Below are 22166 nucleotides of genomic sequence, written 5' to 3'. Positions count from 1 at the left end.
AAATGTGTTCATCACTCAAAACAAAACAAAACAAAACAAAAAATCTCTGTCAATTGTCTTCAGCAGTTTATCAGTGTTTTGAATCCTAATTTTATTAGACAATGTCATCAATAACCTGTTGCATTATTACATAATCTGAGATTATTGGAATTTTCATGGGAATTTTCACCTGCATTAGTAATAAAACACATAAATCAGCGAGACAGAGTTCAGAGCTCTGGGTCACACTGTAGGACTCTTCCATAGGGGTTGATGGTGCTCCCTTGGTATATAAGGTGCATAACCTGTCAGCTCGTTACTGATCCAAATGATTGTAGTAGGATTCTCCCTACATTTCCCCTTAGTTTCCAAAATGCATCATTGAACACCCTGCCAAATATCTGACCACAGGGACTTCTTGGCCATTTATGTGTCAGGGGAAAATGCCATCTTCAGCAGGGGACAAAGAAGTGTTACTGAACTCTTGTTAACAGCAGAGTACAACAGGACCAGGCCATTCCACGGTACAAGGTAACTTACATAAACACCACGTGCTGTCCATGACTATAAAGCTGTGGTTCTCTGACTCCGAGGATCAGAATCTGCTGGAGGGCTCACTGACATACAGATTGCAAGGCCTCTGCCCCAGAGAGTCTGACTCAGTAGGCCTGAGACAGGGCCTAGGAATCTGTATCTCTAACAGGTTGCCAGGTAATGGGGATGCTGCGGGTCTGGAGTCACACTTTGAGAACCACTGATAAGTGAATTTCTTTTCTTTTTTCTTTTTCTTTTTTTTTTTTCCTCCCGACACTCTTAGGATGGAAAGGAGTGAAGAGTCAACCCCAAGTTCTGCTCACACCTTTGAGACTCAAATGGGAAAATCTCTCTGGCAGAGGGCTGAGTATTTATTAATACCATCTTTAGATTTTATTGAAAAGGATGGTGATTTGTTGTCTATTTTTTATTAGAATTGTGAATTTTAAAGTTTATTTTTTATTTACTCCTTCATAAATAAAGCTCATTGATTAAGTTCTGACAAGAAAAGAGGGGTCTTCTCTGATCTTTGGCCAAAAGTTTCCTTAAAATATAATGACCCCTATATGGTTTAATCCAGTATTCCTTTAAAGAAACAGAAATAGGGGTTAGTGTGAAATTGCTATTTCTCAGTAAACTCATGCTAGCTTCTTATGATCAGATTCCTTTTAAAAGGAAAGCAGAATGAATAATCTGTTCCAGAATCTTGCCTGCAACAGACATTTTAGATGTCTGCTCCCCTAACCAATGTTCACTCTGAAGCAAAATAAAATTTAAAGGCTTCTCTTTCCTCCAAACTGTCTATCAACTTTACACCATCATTTCTGAGCAATGGGTTTCTGTCTTCGGTCATGCTTTTGCTCTTGTCCTGTCCTCAGACCCCTTGTTTGCCTGGCATGCATGGTTCTCTGCTCTTTCAGGACTGTAGACCCACCCACCTTCATAAGAATCTTCTTTGTACTCTAGTCCATGTCTCAGTGGAAGGAAGCATTTCATTGCCAGGAATCTCCATGGGCTCTGCTTCATTTCTGCACATTCTCAGGGAGTGTCACACTCTTCAGAGCAAGCAGGCAAAAAAAGTCATATCTCCCCAACTATCTCCGTGACTGACAGGCACAGACTGACTCAAAGATGGGAAGACCTGCTGGACGGTTTTCTGACTGAGGTCCACCTTGGCAATGGCAGTCTTGGTAAAGCGCACAGCAGACTGCCATTTGGCTCTACTGGGTAAGATCCCAAAGTAAAAGGATGCTTCCCCAGAAGCCCTTCGCCTCTTTCCAGGAGCTCCTCAGTTAGACCCATGCTCGTCCCTGAATCCACACAGGTTCTGCACCTTCTCCCATAAGCGGTCTTATCCCAGAAATCTGCAGGCAGGCACCCTGCTTTCATTTGAGTCTTTACTCAAATGTCTCTCTCTCGTAGTGTGATACATTTCCTGAGTGTTCTATCTAAAATGGCAACTACCCCTCCAATTCTTCCAATTCCCCTTCTCTGCCTCGTTTTTACTCCTTACCATGTGTCACCATGGAAAAAGCTTATGATTCTACTGTTTTATCTTATTTATTGTCTACCTTCTCACAGGGATTATTGTCTATTTGTTCCACTGTTGTGTCCTGAACATTTTTTTTTTTAGATTTTTATTTATTTATGTACTTAGAGATAGTGGGGAGAGTGGCAGAGGGAAAGGAGAGAGACGATCTCAAGCAGGCTCCACACTGCTCATGGAGCCCAATGTGGGGCTGGGTCTCAAGACCCTCAGATCATGACCCCAGCCAAAACCAAGAGTTGGATGTTTAACCAACTGAGCCACCCAGGTTCCTGAGCATTTAGAAAGTGCGTGAGGGCAAAGAGGGTACTCCTCAGTGGCTACTAAATGAATGAATGAATGAATGAATGAATGAATCTCCTCTGAAAGAAAATATGGGAATGGTAAGCACGGTAAGTCTACCAGCAGACTTGTTCTCAAACACACTGATTTTTAGCTGAGAGGTCGCATGTAAATTAGAGATTCAACCTGGCTATCATAAAAGTCTCTATGCCTGTGTCCTCCACCAAAAGACACAGGGTGCCCCTGGAGTTACCACTACTCCAGTTTGAGGGAATTTGGTTTAGTTAGCCTCAAAAGGCCTTCTAGCTATTAAATTTCCTGAAGCACTACGATGAGGACAATGCAATATGAGCCTGCCCTCAGAGGGGCCGGTGTCCCTGTTGTCCCCTCCCTCACCAGCCTGTGTAAACTAGAATCAGATCTTTCCCACAGAATACAAAAGGAATTCTTAAAATTCTGGTCAGAATCCACACAACAAATGTGGTCTGTCACTACAGTGTCAGACCATCGGTAAGAAATATTTGTTAGCCCTGCTAGTTATCGGTAATTATTATGCGACAAGCTCTTGCTAAGATCTCTCAGCTGTCATGTCATTTAATTGGTTGGGTAGCATAACATCCATCTTAAAGATTAAGACACTGAGGCTCAGGGACGTTACATCACTTTCCCAAGAATGTGCAGGTAGTGGAAGGATGGTATCATGCTAGTCTGGTCTCCCAGTCTGTGCAGTATAAGCTCTGGGTCCAGAATTCAGCTCACTCATCTTAGGGGACAAGTCACTTCTGAGGTATTATTACTAAAGACATGGTTCTGCTGTGCTTCTGGGTTTGCATGTGGGGCTAATTTCAGGAAGTTCCACCAGGCTTCTGTGATCTACATTGAGGCATCTGGTCCTTTCAGGAGCCCATTTACGGGACCGTGATGGAAATTACTGGGGTCCAAGGAGAACATCTTCCCTTCCTCTCCATCAAGACGTGGCACCTACACTTTTCACACTGAATATGGTCAGTGGACCCAAAGGCACATCTGTGTTTCTACGTAGCCTCCCCTTCATGTACACAAATAAAATAAGGGATTGCCAAGTAGACACCTGTATATACAGTCACCTTCTTTGACCAGACAGATATTTATTTGCTGTTGTATAAATGAGGGAAAGTTGCACTCAGCCCTAAAAATTTGGCTACCCTGGTCCATCCTTCTTTATCCCCAGTGATTTCTTCACTGAGAACGGCCACAGTCCATGAGACTTTACTGTACTCTGCTTAAAGCCCAGCTCACAGTCCTGGGAAGATCTGTTTTGCACCTGTGCTTGAGCCTCATAAGGTACTCAGGCTGTCAGGGAAATCCTGTGCCTCAGCGCTAAATCAAGTCCTACATGACAGGGAGGAAGCGCTTTTAAAGGCAGGTGTTTTAATCCTGTCACACATTGTTTTATGGGATGGCCCTTTAAAATAGACCCTGTGTAATGGGGCTTACTTTAAAGGGGTGGGCCCATCTCACTGCACTGAGAATGGGAAAGATGTAAAAACAAGGCAAGGATGTAAACTAGGAATGTCAAGTTCTACCCCTCACCCCACATTTTTACCCCACACACTGAAAGAAAGAGCAATGGAGAAGTGTTCATATTCTCCCTCAGCAAACTGTAAATGTTTGATTTGTGGGCTGTCATTAAAATGTTAGCAGAATATCCTAAGGGCATTGCAGAATATTTCAGAACATTTCAAAAACAACATTTCAGAATTGCTAGAAAGCAAATTATTTTTCTTCACAGGTGATATTTTATGTTATTTTATTTTATTTTTTTATTTTTTATAAACATATATTTTTATCCCCAGGGGTACAGGTCTGTGAATCACCAGGTTTACACACTTCACAGCACTCACCAAAGCACATACCCTCCCCAATGTCCATAATCCCTCCCCCTTCTCCCTAACCCCCTCCCCCCAGCAACCCTCAGTTTGTTTTGTGAGATTAAAATGAAAACATTTTAATCGATTCCCATTTAAATGCATGACTTCTAAAACCAGTAGAAGCGATAGCATTTTTTTAATTATCTTTATTTGTATTATTTAATTTATTTATTTATTTTAAAGGCTGACTGCCACATGCAGAGCCTCACTTGGATGTGTCTGGAGTCTTGGAAGCTTGTCTACCCTATGTCCTCTTACAAATGGACCTTGAGAACTTATCTGGAGGTTCTAGCAGGGGAGCCCTGGTACTTATATGCCGTTCGCTAAAGAACAGTCCTCCTCCATCAAGAAAGGTCATTCTCTTCAACTGAGTGCACAGCTTTGGGTGGGACACACATGGAGCCATGAAGGAGGAAGGGGACACTCGCCTAGCCAGCCAAATCAGCCAATTCAACCCTGACAAATGTCACAGCCAGATCGCCCTCACATCTTTAAGTATCTTTTTTTTTTAAAAAAAGATTTTATTTGTTCATTTGACAGACAGAGATCACAAGTAGGCAGAGAGGCAGGCAGAGAGAGAGAGGAGGAAGCAGGCTCCCCGCCGAGCAGAGAGCCCCATGTGGGACCCGATCCCAGGACCCTGGGATCATGACCTGAGCTGAAGGCAGAGGCTTTAACCCACTGAGCCACCCAGGCGCCCCCATCTTTAAGTATCTTTAAACACATGCACACACGCACACACACACGCACACACACACACACACACACACACACACACACAACTTACTGTGTTTATAAATAACATTTACATACCATGTCATCAGTAACCCCAGGAATGACTAAGGGGCCGAGATGGGAAGAAGGTACTGCTGGATGACTCTTGAACCCTTAAAGCAAAATAAGAAAAAAAAGCAAGACAGCTCATGATATCAGGATTTGGGTTTAAGACCCGTCCTTTCTGGGGATATTGTCCATCATGTGGCTGCATGCCATGTGTCATATAGACACTCTCATGCCGTTCTTAAGGGATCCAGAACCTTGAGATGGCCCATACTATTTTTGGAACTTGGCTTGGGAATTAAATACTTATTCCTTGCGTTCATCTGTAGCTTACCTATAGCTTACCCCACTCATTAAAAGATCATTTCCTTCTACTTAGCACATGGATTGCTATTTTAGGAACACGTATAATGAACTTCTTCCTAACTTTCCAGCCTCCTTCTTGCAAATTCTCCATACTGTCAATCACTTGTTTAATTCATGCATTGGACTTTTTCTGCCACTAGCTTGTTTTATTATGCTGTGGACACACATCTGCTCACCACGTTTCTGCCCACATCACATCATTACCCACTGAGCCATGCTTTTGCCCATTCAGTGCTGGGAGTGCTGGATTTTTCCATGCTCTAAGGAGTCTGCTAGTGCTTGCCTGCAGAAGTGCCCACAAGCAAGCCTGGGGTAAGGTGGACATGGGAGGGACTTTGCTTGTTTACCACCGGGTAAATAAGTATGACTCACGAGATGACACAGCAGGAATGGGTCACACTGCCTCTCACTCAAGACCTTCATCTTCTTAGGTGTATCTGTCCTTTGAGCTGTGACAGAGGGAACCAAGGACCACATAATGGAGCCAATGAGACCAGGGTTCCCTATCTGTGGTGAGCCACTGGATTGTAAAGTAAGGAAGCCTTTGTGTTGGGGAGATTTCCCAGGAGAGATAATGGATGATGCACTGAAAGGGCACAGACTGGCATCAAAGAAATCACTGGAGAGGCTAGACTTAATGACAATTGTCTGTGCTGCCCTTTGCTTTTTACCTCAATACTATGTCCCAAGATTTATTCATGTTCATGCAGCTGCCATCCATCTTTTGACACTAGAGGGTGATTTTTCCATTTTCTGTGTATCTCATAGATTATTTTTCCATTCTCCTTCCATGGGCATTTGAGCAGCTTCCTGTTTGTGTCTGAATGCATGCACAGGCACAGGCACAGTCGTCACAGCTGCTATGCATGTTCTCATACATGCAGAAGAGCAAGCTTTTCTCTGTGAGATATACATAAATGGTGGCATTGCTGGGTCATGGGTGTTCACGTCCCAAACTTTCCTGGGAAATACCAAATTGTTCAAGAAGTTGCAGTAATCAACAGCCTGTTTGCAAATTGTTCCAATTTCTGTACACCCTCACCAACACTTGGGTCTTGTCAAAGTTTTTCACTTTTTTAGTTCTGTGAGTGTGAAATGGTATTTCATCTGATTTTATGATTTGTAGTTTTTTGTTCCTAATTAGGTTGAACATTTTTCATATGCTTATAACCATTCGAGTTTTCTTTTCTATAAATTTCCTCCTTAGATGTTTTGTTAAGTCATCTGTTAGGTTTTCTTTTTCTTTTCTTTTCTTTTTTCCTTTTGCTTTTTAGTTAACATTTTCAGCATACTTTATATATACAAACTCTTCGTCTGTTATGTGTGCTGAAGGATCTTTTCCCACTCTTTTTATTCTCATTATTTCAATTTCTTATTTATACTACTTGGTAATTCAGTTATAATTGAATTTGTTTCTTTCTCATTGTTTGTGCCTCTTATGAACAAGTACTGCTATGTACTCCAAGGTCACAAAAATATCTCTTATATTATCTGCTAAAAGTACCATGGTTTTGCATTTCAGATTTAAGTCTTTAATCCACCTTTTACATTTAGTATGGTGTGAGGTTGTTTTAACTTCATTTTTTCCTATGGATGACTAATCACCCCGCCCCATTTGTTGAAAGCACTTTCTGTCGGCTCTGATCTGCAGAGCTGCTCTGCCTCAAATCAGGTTGCTTACGTATGCATAGGTATGTTTCTGGGACCTCATTTGGTGCTGAGTTGTTTTGCTTGTGTTTTTGTTTTTTGTCTATCCATGCACTGATACAATATTTTCTTAGTTGCTGTGGCTTTAAGTAGGAATTATTTTCTGATGGGGCAATTTCTCCTACATAAGACCATATAGGTTTTTTGTGTTTTTTATTAGATCTGCATGGATGTTAGAATCAGCTTTTCAAGTTTCTGTGGTGATTTTGAGTGGGACTGCATTGCACCAATAGGTTCTTAGAGGGCATGATTCTTCTTCGCAATCTAAATTGATCTCCCATTGTTTATGTACAACATAAACAATGAATCTTGGAACACTGCATCAAAAATTAATGATGTATTTTATGGCGATGAACATAACACAATAAAAATTTTTAAAAAATAATAAAATAAATTGATCTGCCGGTAAAGACTCTAATGAAATTTTCCCTTAAAGTCACCTTTGAAGCAAAAGTGAACAGTGGGCCACATGAGAACAGCCATGGCTCCAAGCTATGCAGAAAACTGTACACCTCAAATCTCAAATACCTAGAAGTGATTGTACAACAACCTTGAGTGTTTCTTGTATCAACCTGAAGCAAGCCTTCAGCAGTGTCAATGCCTCATGTTTTGTAGAAATAGAGAAAAAAAAAAAACAACAAGAAAAAGCCAATATTCAAAAGAGGATGAGGTCAAGGAAAATGAGTAAAGGTAGATTATGAAAATTAAGATAGTTATCTTATTAATAGAAATTATCTGTTTTATAAATCATGAATAGCAGATAAGGTTGTATTAAATCAAACTAAATTCAATATTCCTTATGTATTATTTTTTTCTGGAAACCATTTCCATAGGCTGTATCACACAAAAATGATAATTAATTTTTTAGTATAGAATACCATTAAAAATGTTTGAGTAATATGCCTGGCAATTGGGGATTATTGGAACTTCTATTGTCTGGCAGTAGAATGTATTTACTGTGTATGAAATTTAGTTTCCTCATTTGGAAAATGGGGTTAATAATGCCCAACTCATGAAAGTGTGATACAAATAAAATAGATGGTGTATATTAATGCTTTCAAATGTTTCTTTTCAGGAAGATTTTGTTGAAAGGGCTCCCCCTGAGCTCCATATGCACATTAATGATGTAGTGATGCCTCTGTGTCCGGTTACTCAGCTCCCTCCTCCCCACCCCCACCTGCTCTAGTGTCTGAGTCGCCCCAGAGCTCCTTGGAACTTGTCCATGTAGAAGAATCACAGTACTGAGTAGAGCTCAGAGCACAGCAGAACAGTGAATGAGGCTAAGTAATTTAATGGGAACAGGATAAAATTGTAGGTCAAAAATAGAAGAAAGGATCAAAAAAGTAAGTGAGGCAGAAAAGAAAAGACATGAATCCACTTTGTATCAGGAAAGACTGTTTATTTGACAAAAGAGAGGCTCTGGAGTAACCGCTGTTGAGGAAAGTGAGAAAGAAGAGAAAATGGGTGTTAAAGAAATACACACACACACACACACACACACACACATACATGTATGAGGAATGTATATATGTACATGTATATATGTATATGTGTGTAAATATATATATATATATAATATTTTAATATACAGTCCCTGACTTACAATGGTTCAGCTTACCATTTTTCTGCTTTACGATAGTGCAAAAGCAATACGCATTCAATAGAAACTGTACTTCAATTTTTGAATGTGGATCATTTCCCAGGCTAATGCTAAGTTATTTGATACTCTCTCATGATGCCAGGCAGTGGCGGTGAGCTCTAGCTCCCAGTAAGCCCCACCATCATGAGGGTCAACAACCAATATACTTACGACCATTCTGAACCCATATAACCATTCTGTTTTTCACTCTAGGTACAGTATTCAAGTCAATTACATGAGATCATCAACACTTTATTATAAACTAGGCTTTGTGTTAAATGATTTTACCCAACTGAAGCCTAATGTATGTGTTCTGAGCACATTTAAACTATTCCAGGCCAAACCATGATGTTCACTAGAGTAGGTGTATTGAATGCATTTTGGCTTAGGTGATATTTTCAATTTACAATGAGTTTATCAAGATGTAATCCCACCAAAAGTTGAGGAAGATCTTTACTTCCTTAGGGGACTGTTTAAGAAAATGAAGTAGAGACTTAAATTGTTTTATAACTGGATTATTTTGCTTTGGTTGTGATTCTCTGCTGTAACTGGACCTCAAAGTGATTGATCTTTATATGGGTTACATATGAGACTCAAAAAGGCAGGGCTATTCTTTCTAAAAAGTGAGTGAAGATTGGAGGACAGGTCTCCTGAGAAATTGTTATAAACCCTTGGGACTCCTTAAAAGGCTCGATTTATACTTGAAAATACTTTGTAAACTTGAAGGTGGCATGTCCACAAGGCATGATCAATTACAAGAAATGACTACTCCTCATAATGCATTCTTCTTAAAGCAAAGTCCACACCTCCTTGTATATAAAATGCAGCTTCCTGAGCCTGTCCATCCCAAACAACACAATCAGACTCTACCTTTTCAGCAGGTTCTTTGTATTATTCTTATGTGCTTTAAACTTTGAGAAACACAATATTTGTGGAATTGGGGATTTGGAAGCAGACAGGACTTGCAAAAGTCTATTCACCCTAACAGAGAGCAAGGTTTGTGGCTTTTATGCCTTGACATAATGAATGTTGACCTATTGCCAAGTGAAAAATTATATTCTTAGTCCTCGATATCCTTTGTGAGGCAAAAGTTATTGGTGGAATTGCAAATCCATTTGTGCGTGGGGCTCTGTGTCAGTCCTTGGGTTTGCACATATATGTACTATCATTTGTCAAATATAAAAGGGTTTTATTGTTATTCATCTAGAAATTATCAAAATATTTATAGCTATTTATAATAGTGGAACCAAAAGTTTTTGGTTCAATTACAATAATGTGAGGTTTTTTTTTTTAAGATTTTATTTATTTATTTGACAGAGAGAGAAAGATCACAAGTAGGCAGAGAGGCAGGCAGAGAGAGGAGGAAGCAGGCTCCCCGCTGAGCAGAAAGCCCGATGCGGGGCTTGATCCCACGACCCTGAGATCATGACCTGAGCCGAAGGCAGAGGCTTAACCCACTGAGCCACCCAGGCGCCCCAATAATGTGAAGTTTTTATTTTATTATTTTTTTTCTATTTCTTTTTTTCTTTCTTTCTTTTTTTTTTTCCTAAGCTATCAGCCAAGGGAAAACCTCTGACATTGTCCAGAACATTGCTCCCTAGTGTCAGAACAGCAGAAGAGACATTGTAGTTGGGCCTGCAAAGTGTCCCATGGATTTGTATGGAATTGCCTGATCATGTGGTCTTGGCAGAGAGGTTAATGTTACTCCATTGCTTCTAGTCTCCTTCTGTATGCCACTTCAAAGGTGCAGTGAGTGACATACCACAGAAATTCTGAGAACCACTTACTTACCTATTTAAGTGACTCCTATGAAATCATCAGAAAACAATCAGGAATATGAGAAAGACTCAACAAACACACCATAGTTTGGTTCATATCTTGCTTTGTACATTATATAGGAGGTTTCTAGTACTTCTGAACTTTGAGCAAGTATTAAATGACATTTATAAAAAATCCAGCTTGTTAAGTACTACAGTGAAATCATAGGAAAAGATTTGTACTTGATTTTTACAATTTTCAGTGTGCTAAGAGCAAAAACAACAGACAAAAAGCCCCAGGCAAGGGAGTCCTGCCACCTTTATTGGAAGAAAATTCAGTTCGCCAACTTTTAATAGGTTAATACTTAGTTACTCATACCCACAACACAAATCGTTACAGATTAAAAGCTTAAAGCTTCCATGAAATGTTAGTGCGGATGGGAATGGGATTTTGAAAGGACTTTTCTTTTCTCCTCTCTTGTCCCCTCCTGTAAGCACCCTCAGTCTTACCCATGAAACAGGCGTTTCAAGGGTTTCTGGGCTTCTTTTCTCTTTGAATTTCTTTACCTCCAAAACAGAGGCAAAATATCTCCAAACTATTTAAACACTGTATTTTCAGTGCGTTGCTGATAATCTTTTCCCCCTCTTTTTAATCATTCACCTGAACATTTGCATTTTCTAAATTTGGAATCAGAATATGAGGATGAGGGAACCATTCTCATGGTAAGGAATCCAACCCTTGCTGAAAATGTATGCAATGAGACGCTCTTACAAATCAATTAATCTCTTAAAATTCAGAGAGCTACCTTCTTAAGCAGCTAGCATTTTCCAGTTAGCAAGAGAATTTCCCAGAGGGAGCTACGCTGCTAAATCTACTGGAGCCAGTGTGCCACCTAATGGTTCTTCCACACATTGCAGCTTCCTAGGAAAAGGGGTGGGGGGACGGGAAGAAACCTAGGAAATCTTCCTTAGCAAATCCACTGTACTTGCGCCGGGTTAGATTCTCACAGAATATTAAAATTTGCTGTTTATTGTAAATATTCATCCACTTTAAAAAATATATGGCCTTCCAACCCTGTCTTTTATTAGACTGTCTATCTAATCTGTCAAGAAACACTCAGTGGATCTGGTTTGTTGTTCATTTTTATTTGTCTTCTTTAGTTACTAATAAATATTTAAATGGTGTATATCAGGGCAAAGGGGCATCACTCAGTAGTGTTCCTAACCCTCAAAGTAAACTCCTGAGATTAGGTCAGGGAATCCCCAATCAGCCCTCTAAATTTGGGAGCTGCACAAGGTCATTTCATAGAACATGAACCACACAGTAATTGAGCTCAAAGTTAATACCATCACTCTTGGGATAGATGGACATCGTGTGGGTCCTAGCAAGATGCCTCGAGAAGGACACAAGGTTGCTTCTGTGATTTTCCTGCCCGAAATGAAAGGCACTGGAGAAATTCAAATTAAGTGACATTCCACAAAATAGCTGGCTTTTACTCAACAAAACCATCAAGGTCAAGAGACACAGAGGCTGAGGGACTCTACCACATTAAAGGTGTCTTAAGAAAGATGACAAGTGGACTCAAGTATAGTTAGAACCTGCACTTGGGGAAATAGCTTTGAGCTCTCTGCTCAGTAGGAAGTCTGCCTCCTCCTCCTCTCTCTCTCTGCCTGCCTCTCTGCCTACCTGTGATCTCTGTCTGTCAAATAAATAAATAAAAATCTTAAAAAGAAAAATAAAAAAGAATGTGTTGGGCCCCTGCCTACAGAACTCCTCTGCTGGTGAGAGTGTGAGTGGTCAATAGAGAGAACATGTCCAAGAGTCTTCACAGAGTAAAGTCAGATGACGAGACAGACCTTGTTATCAGTTATTTCCGTCGTGCATGCCGACAAGGTTCTCAGTCCCTGCACATTTCCCTCCATGCTATCTCATCAGACTTGCGCAGGACTTTGCGAAACATGGGGATGAGCTGTTATAGATGGCACGTCATTAATGGGGAGTGTAGGGCTCACATATGAATAGTGATGTCTCAGTTTTGTTTTATAAATTAGTCTTGAGCAGATCCAGGGTGGGTTCACAGGCCAGTTCTCTCATGGGCATTCACTGCTTCTTGGTTTGATGCAAGATACCCACTTAGCATAGTCACCATGGTACTGCAGAAAGGCCTTGTCTTTGAAATGTTCCAGGAGCTGGTTGCCCTCTTGACTTCAGCCTGAGTGAGTTGCTTTACCTCTCCAAGCCTCATTTTTTATGCTTAACCACATAAGCATGTCCATCAATGATACATAGTATCAGTTAGTGTATTTATTCATTAAAATGTACTATTATAACTTCCTGGAAGTATAATGTAGATGTGGAAAGGTGCCCTATATCAACTACCTCCACAAACGGAGCACACTCACGTAACCACCATTAGATCATGAAAATGAAGGCACCCGAACACCCCTTCTCGTGTACTTTTAATTCCTTAAATGGTATTCTTATGTTTGCCTCCTTTTACAGCTTGCTCCTTTCTTTCTTTTTAAAAAAAATATTTTTTTTATTTATTTATTTGAGAAAAAGAGAGAGAGCACGCACATGCATGTGTGCACGTGGAGAGGGGAGGGACAGAAGGACAAGCAGATGCCCTGTTGAGTGGGGAGTCGGACCTGGGGTTGGGTCCCAGGACCCTGAGGTCATGACTTGAGCTGAAGGCAGATGCTTAACTGACTGAGCCACCCAGGCAGCTCTACAGCTTCCTCTTTTCAAAGAGTATCACATTTTTTAGTTTCAACAGCTCCATTGAATTTAGTGTAAACTGAGAATAACGATTTTCTATCATTTTTATTTAGCAATTTGTCATTTGATGAAATAAGATCATGCCCAGAGGAGAGGAGTGAGGGAGAGAAGAAATGAGGGAGAAGCCGTGGTGGGTGGCCATGGTTATCTCAAGGCATTTCCCTCCAGGCCAGCACAGGGAGTGACTAAACTCAGGAATGACGTGATGCATGACCACCTCCCCCTTCATGGTTATGCATTCCTCTACTTTGTTTGGGTGACAGGGAATATTCTGGAATGTTCATGCACATGAGTGTTCTCCAGCAGGTCATTTTTAGTGCTTGAAACCGCCAAGAAGAAATATTCATTCCCTGTCTTTTCATCATAACTCATTTTCAGATTCCAGGGGATACTTGTCAAGCATTTTATTATATTTATTTTCCTTTCTGGCTAATCTTGTCCCTTGTTGCTTTCTCAGACAACATGGAATAGGTAAAATTTCTGCCAGTGGTCATAGCCACTCATGCTGGATGGCAGTGGGGGTCACTCAATTGCAGCTGAGGTAGAAATTTGACCCCCTTCTCTATGTCATAGTGAATATAAAACCCTCCTGAAGACATTCTGCCTAAACCCCTATCCAAAGCAAACAACATTGGATATTCCTGGCCACCACTTGAATTTGCTCCTGCCTGAAAGCTCAGCTGCAATGACTCCAGTTTCCTCCATCTTTTCTTTGGTTGCTTGAGGTCCTGGATGAGTCAGGAGAGGCAATCTAGACCCTATGGGATGTGTTTGGTCTGTTGTCCCCTCACCAAGCACACAGACTTCTATCTGCCTGGTCCTGGGTTCCTCTTCCCCTTCCTCTTCTTCTTGGAATGTGTGCTAGAAAAAGTCCAGGGGGCTTGGAGCCAGAACAGAGAAGGGTCAAATCATGGGTGTCCTTGTACCCGGATGACTTTGAGATGTTAGTACAGAAACCGAGGAGTTATTTCCTCAACTATTCCCATCTTGTTTGAGAATTCAATGAAATAAAGAACAGAAAACCCAGATCCTAGAGCCTGACCCATGCTGGTTACCAAGAGATGTTATTTCCTTTCTTACTTTTAAAATTTTCACCTGCTTTCCCCTCCCTCTCTCCCTCTTTTCTTCCTTTCTTCTTTTTCTATTCTAAAGCAAAGTATTATGTCACTAAATCTAGGTGACAGGTTGATGGATATGTGCTATATTTTAACCACATATCTCTATATATTTGAAATATTTCATAATTAAAAAATAAAATATGAAGACAATACCCCCTGGGGGGAAAAATGCCTAAAGGCCCATACCCAGGAAATTGAGGCAGCATCTCTGAAGCTGGGACATTTACCTTTTTTCAGAAGCTCACAGATTATTCCATTAGGTAGTCAAAGTTGTAGATCATTGGTCACAACTGCTCTATCACAACTGCTAATTTTTGAGGAGAACAATTCTGTTTGGTCCAGCTTAGGTTAGGGAAATGTGTCCAGGTCAGCATATGTAGCATACACAGTCACATGTCAGAGGAATCATTGGGATATATCTTTGAAGATACCCATGGTAGCATAAGTAGAAGATATCCATCTGTCTGGGTCAGAGAAAAGGGAAGGATTTTCCCTGAAGAACACAAAAACAAGTAAGTTCAGTTTATGTCTCCACTCAACCCTCAAGTGCAGATAAGGGGACCAGAAGTCTGGAAAAAACATGGGCAAAATTTCATGCTGGCTGTCCTCTGAATGAACGGAAGTTTGGAGATCAGCTTCAGAGCCAAAGTATTTTGTGTTCTGCTCTAGTACAGACCTAAATTCCTGGATCAGGTACACAACTCCCCAGACCTCAGCTTGGTCACATGCCACATGCTGGAGCCCAAGATGCTACTTGTTACTGTTTCCGGACCCCCAGAATCAGAAAATTGTTGGAGACACTGGGAGATGACTCAGAGAGTGAGAGGTGAGGCAACATTTTATTTCCTGTACCATGGACTTCTAGAGAAAAACAAACAGCATTTCCACGTGTGTTCAACAAAAAATACTAGTGCTAAAGGCAGACTTGATTTGAACAAAATCATGAAGGAGTGGTCTGTTGCATGCAGCCCCACTACTGCCATGACAGGGGTTGTTATAGAATAGCTGCAACCAAGTTCAGGAATGACAGGGTACAGGTGACGCAGAAGGGAGGAATTTTAAGCACAATCTTAGAGGTGGAGAATGATGACTATAATATGCTGGTTGTCTCAATTCAAACCAACCAGAACATTGTAGAATATTGTTACCAAAAATATAAGGGTCATTAAAATACATGAGTTGTTCACAATGGTTTTTGGTTTTTATTCTTGGGTCTGGACATTTTGAGAACCAATTTGTGTGCCTTTGCATGGTATTGCTGAGAGTGGTGAACACATTCAAACACGGCAGATAGAAAAGCTGTGTATGGAGGGCACCTCAGTTGATTAAGTGTCTGACTCTTGATTTTGGCTCAAGTATTGATCTCAGCGTCGTGAGATTGAGCCTTATGTTGGGCTCCATGCTGGGCTTGGAGTCTGCTTGAGATTCTCTTTTTCCTTCTCCCTCTGTCCCTCCTACCGTCCAACCCCCGCCCCCCCCCAAAAATGTGTATGTCTTTGTGTTTTCATATGCATGGTTTTGGGGGAAGACACCACATTTTTCCAAGGGCCAAGCCTTTCTCTTCAACAGAAAAGTGATAAAAATAAGTCACTAATCCCTTGTTTCTGCCATTATCAGTTCCCAGGTAATTGGCCCCTGATACTCTTGGCTAGAGGCCAACAGGTAACTTTAGGTATGCTCCAACAACTAAAGAATGTCTCATCCCAGTAGCTTTCAGGTCAAGTTCCTCGTGGCCCTCCATGTATGTGGTATCTTCTCAAGACAAAACCAACCCTGCTAATTATCCCTTTCTAAGCCAAATCTGCCAATGTGGAGAATTTAAGTATTTTGAGACTTTGTTTCTTTCCCACTCCCAGATTGGATTTCCCTGTGTTCCTATTCTCATAAGATCCTTCTCTGTTTTTTTGCCAATTTCAACATTTAAATCTGTCAGCATTTGACCATGCCCCCTCCCCCACTAGTGTGTGGTATTTGGATTTTTAAATGTAGAAGGGATGTTTGAGTTAAAAGTAAATAAATAAATTTCCCACTGCCTCTCCAACTAGATTTGTGTAATTGTGTCAGACAAAATTGAGGGTGTATTTAAGCATGTATGTATGTTGAGAGATGGTTTCCGTACACACTGAAAATAAGGATTGAACTCTTTTGGTCTGATAAGTGAGAAATTAGCAGAACTAACTAACTGAGGAGTCAACACCTCATACTTTACTGCAAGAAAGTAGAATTGAGAAGATGTAAGCATACACAAGGAGATCTTCATTTGAGAGAGCACAGATTTGCCCTAGCTCTGTTCATTGAGAAAATCTTAAGGCAATGGATTTCCCATCATATTAGACAAATCAGCACCCAGATCTCACATACTAACCACCATTCTCCACTGAAAGGAATCCAGACTCTTTGGAGGGATGATTTGGGTGAAAGAAAGGTCAAAATGAGCCTGAAACATGAGCTAGAAGGTAAGAAAGTACTCAAAGAATGATGGGGGGCAGGTTGGGTTAGGCTGCTCAGGCTGCCATCACAAATTACCACAGACCATGTAGCTAAAACAATAGAACTCTATTTTCCCACAGTTCTGGATGATAGGAAGTCCAAAATGAAGGTGCCAACAGAGCTAGTTTCCAGTAAAAGGTTTCTTTCCTTGGGGAGCAGATGATCACCTTCTTGGTTCACCCTCACATGACCTTTTCTCTGTGTTTGCATGGAGAGAAAAAGAGAGAGAGAGCACACTCTGTAGTCTCTCCTTCCTCTTTCAAGGACACTAGTCCTTCCAGATTAGGGCTCCATGCTCACAAGTTCATTTAACTGTTAACTAACCCCTTAAAAGTCTTGTGTCCAAATAGAGTCACAATGGGACTTAGAGCTTCACCATATGAAATTTGGGAGGACACTGTTCAGTGTATAATATATGCCAAAAGTACACGGGATTCAGTATGAAGGGGTTCCCAGTGGCCAAATATCATACTGCCTGACTATCAAAATTAATATTGAAAACAATGAAGTATAACTGAATAAAATAAGAATCCACACTCTCATGCCGAAATAACTAAATTAATGAATTTTCTTTTTAAAAACTGAGGGAGAAGAGAGAGCTCCTCTTTGCAATAGAAAAGCAGTTAATAAATGTAGAAAGAATGATGGAATTAGACAATTATAGCTAACTTTTAGCAATCATCTCAGTAATACTTAATACAAGCAAAAATGTCAATGGCTGGTAAAAGTAGTGAATAAAATTTTGAGGAGCAGAATATTCACATGATCTCAAAGTATCTCTCCTAAGATATGTACACCTTACAAAGGCAAAAATTTTCCTTGGCAGGAGAGAAACATGTTAAGCCAGTGATCAGAGCTAACTGACACCGGGAAAAGCTGTATCATGTGTCTCCTGATACAATTCACTTAGAGCAAGATATCATTTCTGGGATACCCCTGTCAAAATATGTCCTGGAAACAATTAATAGACTATACATTAATTAAAAATAATAAATAAGTAAATAAGTAAATAAATAAACTATGCACATCTTGATTCTCCTCATGAAGAAAGATCAGACAAACCTAAACTGAGCAACATTTAATGAAACAACTTGACTGGGTAATTCCAAAATGACAAGATCATGAAAGACAAAGACAAGACTGAAAAACCATTCCAGATTTTAAAAGAGTCAAGAGATGTAACAGCTGTATGCAGTGTGTGATCTTTGGTTAGATTCTGGAGCCCTGAACACACACACATGTGCATGTACACATGCATACACACAGATACTATAAAGGATATTAGGACAGCTGATGAAATTTGAATGTGGACATTGGGGGGTAGATAACAGTGATATCTAACTCAATATCCTAATTTTAATCATTATACTGTGGTTATGTAAGAAAACGCCATTGTTCTTAGAAAGTATATCTTATACGGTTTAGGGGGTAAAAGGAAACAATGCCTGTAACTTATTCTCAGAAGACTTAGGAAAAAATGTATATGTGTTTAAATAGATATATGGGTAGGTAGGTAGATATATGGATGGATGGATGGATGGATGGATGGATGGATGGATGGATAGATGGATGGATGGATGGATTGATAATGTAAACGGAACCAAATATGAACTATTAGTGGACTTGACTAAAAGGTATGTGAGAGTTCTTTGCACTATTCATACAACATTTTGTAAATTTGGAATTATATCAATTTATTTTATAATAAATTGAATCCCAAGAAGTGGAGTGACATAGGATCACATAGCTGAAAGTGACAAATGGGATCTGGAACTGAGATGACATGCCTTTGGGTTTCCCAGCCTCATTCCTTGCTTGGGTGAAATGAGTCTGCCAAAATCTGATATCTGGTTCTATGTCTTCCCCACTTCTACCACCCAGTAACTCTGAGGTCAGTCTGAAATATTCTATCCTTTCCACTTTGGGAATCAAAACACTAAAGAACAAAAAAAATATATTGCAAACTTACTTCTTTCATGAGAATTACACTGACCCAGGGGCTCCTTGATGCAGCCTCAAACACCAATTTCTCCTGAAGTGGGTTCAGTGATGCCCCACCTTCCAATAAATCCCACTTCATAGCAATCTGTCTATACCACAGCTTCATGAATATTGTCACTCTGATCCGATTTCAGACTGAAATAAACTTTCAGATAATTAAAATTTTAATGTACAGAATCTCATCAGGAGAGATGGGGGTTTTCTTCAACTTAGATGTGTAGTCAAACAACCCATTCCACACCCAGTGTATAACAAGCATCATCTCCCTAAAATGAAATGAAGCCAGGAAGTTAAGATAACCAAACACTAGTGTTTGTTATCATTATAAAGTACGTAGGGATTTGGGTGAGTTTTGTCAAAAATTTTGGTTATCAACAGCAACCATTCCACCATTATTGCTTTATACTTTTAGTTGTGTGGGTCTTAAATGTCTCCTTTAAACTGCAATCCCTAGACAACACCCTCACAAATCTCTTTATCCAGAACATATCTCAGTTAATAACTTCATGATGAGTTAATACCAAACCAGTAAGGATGGAGTAACAGCTAGTTGACAATAAGTAGGAAAGATGGAGTTAGGGCAGAGGAGAAAACTGACCTCTGGTCACCAGGGTGGGAAGTCTGGATAAGCCAATTCCTTGGATTTTCACAATTTCATTTAGGCCAGGATTAGGATGGGTTGAAACAAATACATGTGTTCTCCAGTGTGCATATTTGTCAAATTTCAATAAGTGATCCACTTAGGATTTTTGCTTTTTTATTCTATGTAAACTTTCCTCAAAGGAGGAGGAGGAGGAAGAAGAAGAGGAGGGAAAAGACGAAGGAAGAGGGAGGAGAAGAAGGAGGAAAAATGTTAGGAAGAGCGGAAAGAGAATTGTGAACAGATAGGCTCTATATGTGTAATATAAATGCTGAAATGTTTAAGGGGTCTGCAAATTACTTTGAATCATACAAAAAAAATGAGGGGCTAATGGAGCAACAGAGAGATATATGATACAGCAAGCAGCTCTATCAAAATGTTAATTATAGGGCGCCTGGGTGGCTCAGTGGGTTAAGCCGCTGCCTTCGGCTCAGGTCATGATCTCAGGGTCCTGGGATCGAGTCCCGCATCAGGCTCTCTGCTCAGCAGGGAGCCTGCTTCCCTCTCTCTCTCTCTCTCTGCCTGCCTCTCCGTCTACTTGTGATTTCTCTCTGTCAAATAAATAAATAAATAAAATCTTTAAAAAAAATGTTAATTATAGAAATTATGTGGTGGGTAGGTATGTATACTATTATAACTATAATATTTTAACTATAACATTTAATAATTAATGTTAAAATTTTTAAGTTGTGTTTAAAATTTCCATCTTGAGGAAAATGTAGGTGTTCTACTAAGATAAAATACTAAAAGTGTATAGCTTTAGGATATTCCACTGTCAAGCAATATATGCCATTTGTCCAGAAGCAATCTGTCCACACAGGTTTCTTTCCCTAACATCAAATCTTTCTTTCTCTGCTTAGTTGTAGAATGAAACTCTAAGTCAAACCTATATATTTTTATGGTATGTTGACTCTAATTGGAACCAGGTGAAGTCATGTCCCTTCATCTAATAAACTTCATTTCTAGTATAAATAACACCCCATTAAAATGATGTCACCAACAACAAGATAACCTGTCTGTTTTGTTCCAGCTGGATCCCTCGTGCCTAGAACAAAACCTGGAACCCAGTAGACTCTGAGTAAATACTTCTTGGGAAGATGAATTGAAATTTAGAAAATAGATGAAAGCATTAAAATGTGATTCTTTTTAAAATTTATTTATTTTTTAATAAACATATAATGATCTTTATCCCCAGGGGTACAGGTCTGTGGATCGCCAGGTTTACACATAGCACATATCCTCCCCAGTGTCCATATCCCCACCACCCTCTGAAATGTGATTCTTGATAGTACCTGCATGACATTTGTTAAACCAGAGTGAAGTAACAATCATAAGTTTGTCTGGTTAAAATGTTAAGACCAGGGATGATTGAAACTTAACACTGAGCCTTTAAAAGTTCATTCTGAAAATTGTACTGGTAGCTATGCTATTGTGCACAAGGCAACTTCTGTGGTTTACTGCCATGAAATGGGTCTGGATTTAAGTTTTTATCCAGTAATTCACTGTGTGATCTTGGGTAAGATGATTAACTTTTCTGTGCAGCAGTTTCTTCATCTACATAATGGAAACAGCTGGAACTACCTTAAAGAGTTGTTTTAAAGATCCATGAGTTATTTCTGAGAAGTTGGCAAAACCAGACAGAACAGGAGTTCAAAACCAGTAGCTTTTCTTAGGTAATGAACATATATCAGAGTTTGGACCTATGGAAGTGAGTACATGGTCCCCAAGATCAGCCTGGGTGAATCATTCAGATGGACATTTGTAATTAGAGGGCTTTGGGAAAGGGCCTGCACAGTGTGTTTAGCCAACCCTGGTAGCAGAATTCCAAGAGCTCCAGGCAACGGCCACATGCCACAGCCAGCTTGTCATCACGTTATCATCATCAGGAGCCTCCATCAGGCAGTATGAAAGGGCTGCTGGTTATCATCAAACCTTGGCTCAGCTCCACCACATTCTTAGAAATCACTATTTCAAATATCAGATTCACGAATGAACAATCATCAGTAGAACAACTCAAGTTCATCTGTGGCATTTCCTATCTTCCTGTTCATTTCTGCTTTCTTTTTCTCTTCACATGCCTTGCCCTGTGGACCAAACACATCAATGGAGAATACTGGTTTTCCCAAGCACAAGCCCTGGAGCAATGGTGTCATGCACTCTACAGAAGTGATCTTCAAACTGAGATGCTCAAACTCCTGGAGGAATGTGAACACTTTCCTACAGCTGCTCAGGCAAGGGTTGTGTAAGAAAATCTGTTTATGTCTTAACTCCCAGCACAGTATTTCCCAAAACTGATCTACATTCTCATTTCAATAGCATGCATATCCCACTCTTCAGGAAACTGGCCCCTCCCCCAACCTTAATCAATCTGTGCTGCACTTCTCCAAGGTGGAAAAACTCTTAGGGCATCCTGCAGAAGGAGAATGCTCCTTAATGGTTAACACAGCTCTTTAAAAAAAAATCAAGGAGGAGCCCTGTCTTGGACTAGCTTCTCTTAAGAGTGAAACATGTCATTAAAACACATACATTTGGACCCGAGTTGGGATATTCTGAATTACATGTGACAGATAAATATAATACACTGATGGAAGAGATCTGATGGTACAGATATTTAAGGACAAGTGGGTCATAATACCAT

This window comes from Mustela nigripes, chromosome 7 (genome assembly GCF_022355385.1).
Source record: "Mustela nigripes isolate SB6536 chromosome 7, MUSNIG.SB6536, whole genome shotgun sequence".
NCBI lineage: Eukaryota > Metazoa > Chordata > Mammalia > Carnivora > Mustelidae > Mustela > Mustela nigripes.
The sequence above is the reverse complement of the archived record's forward strand: the minus strand, read 5'-3'. Positions refer to the sequence as shown.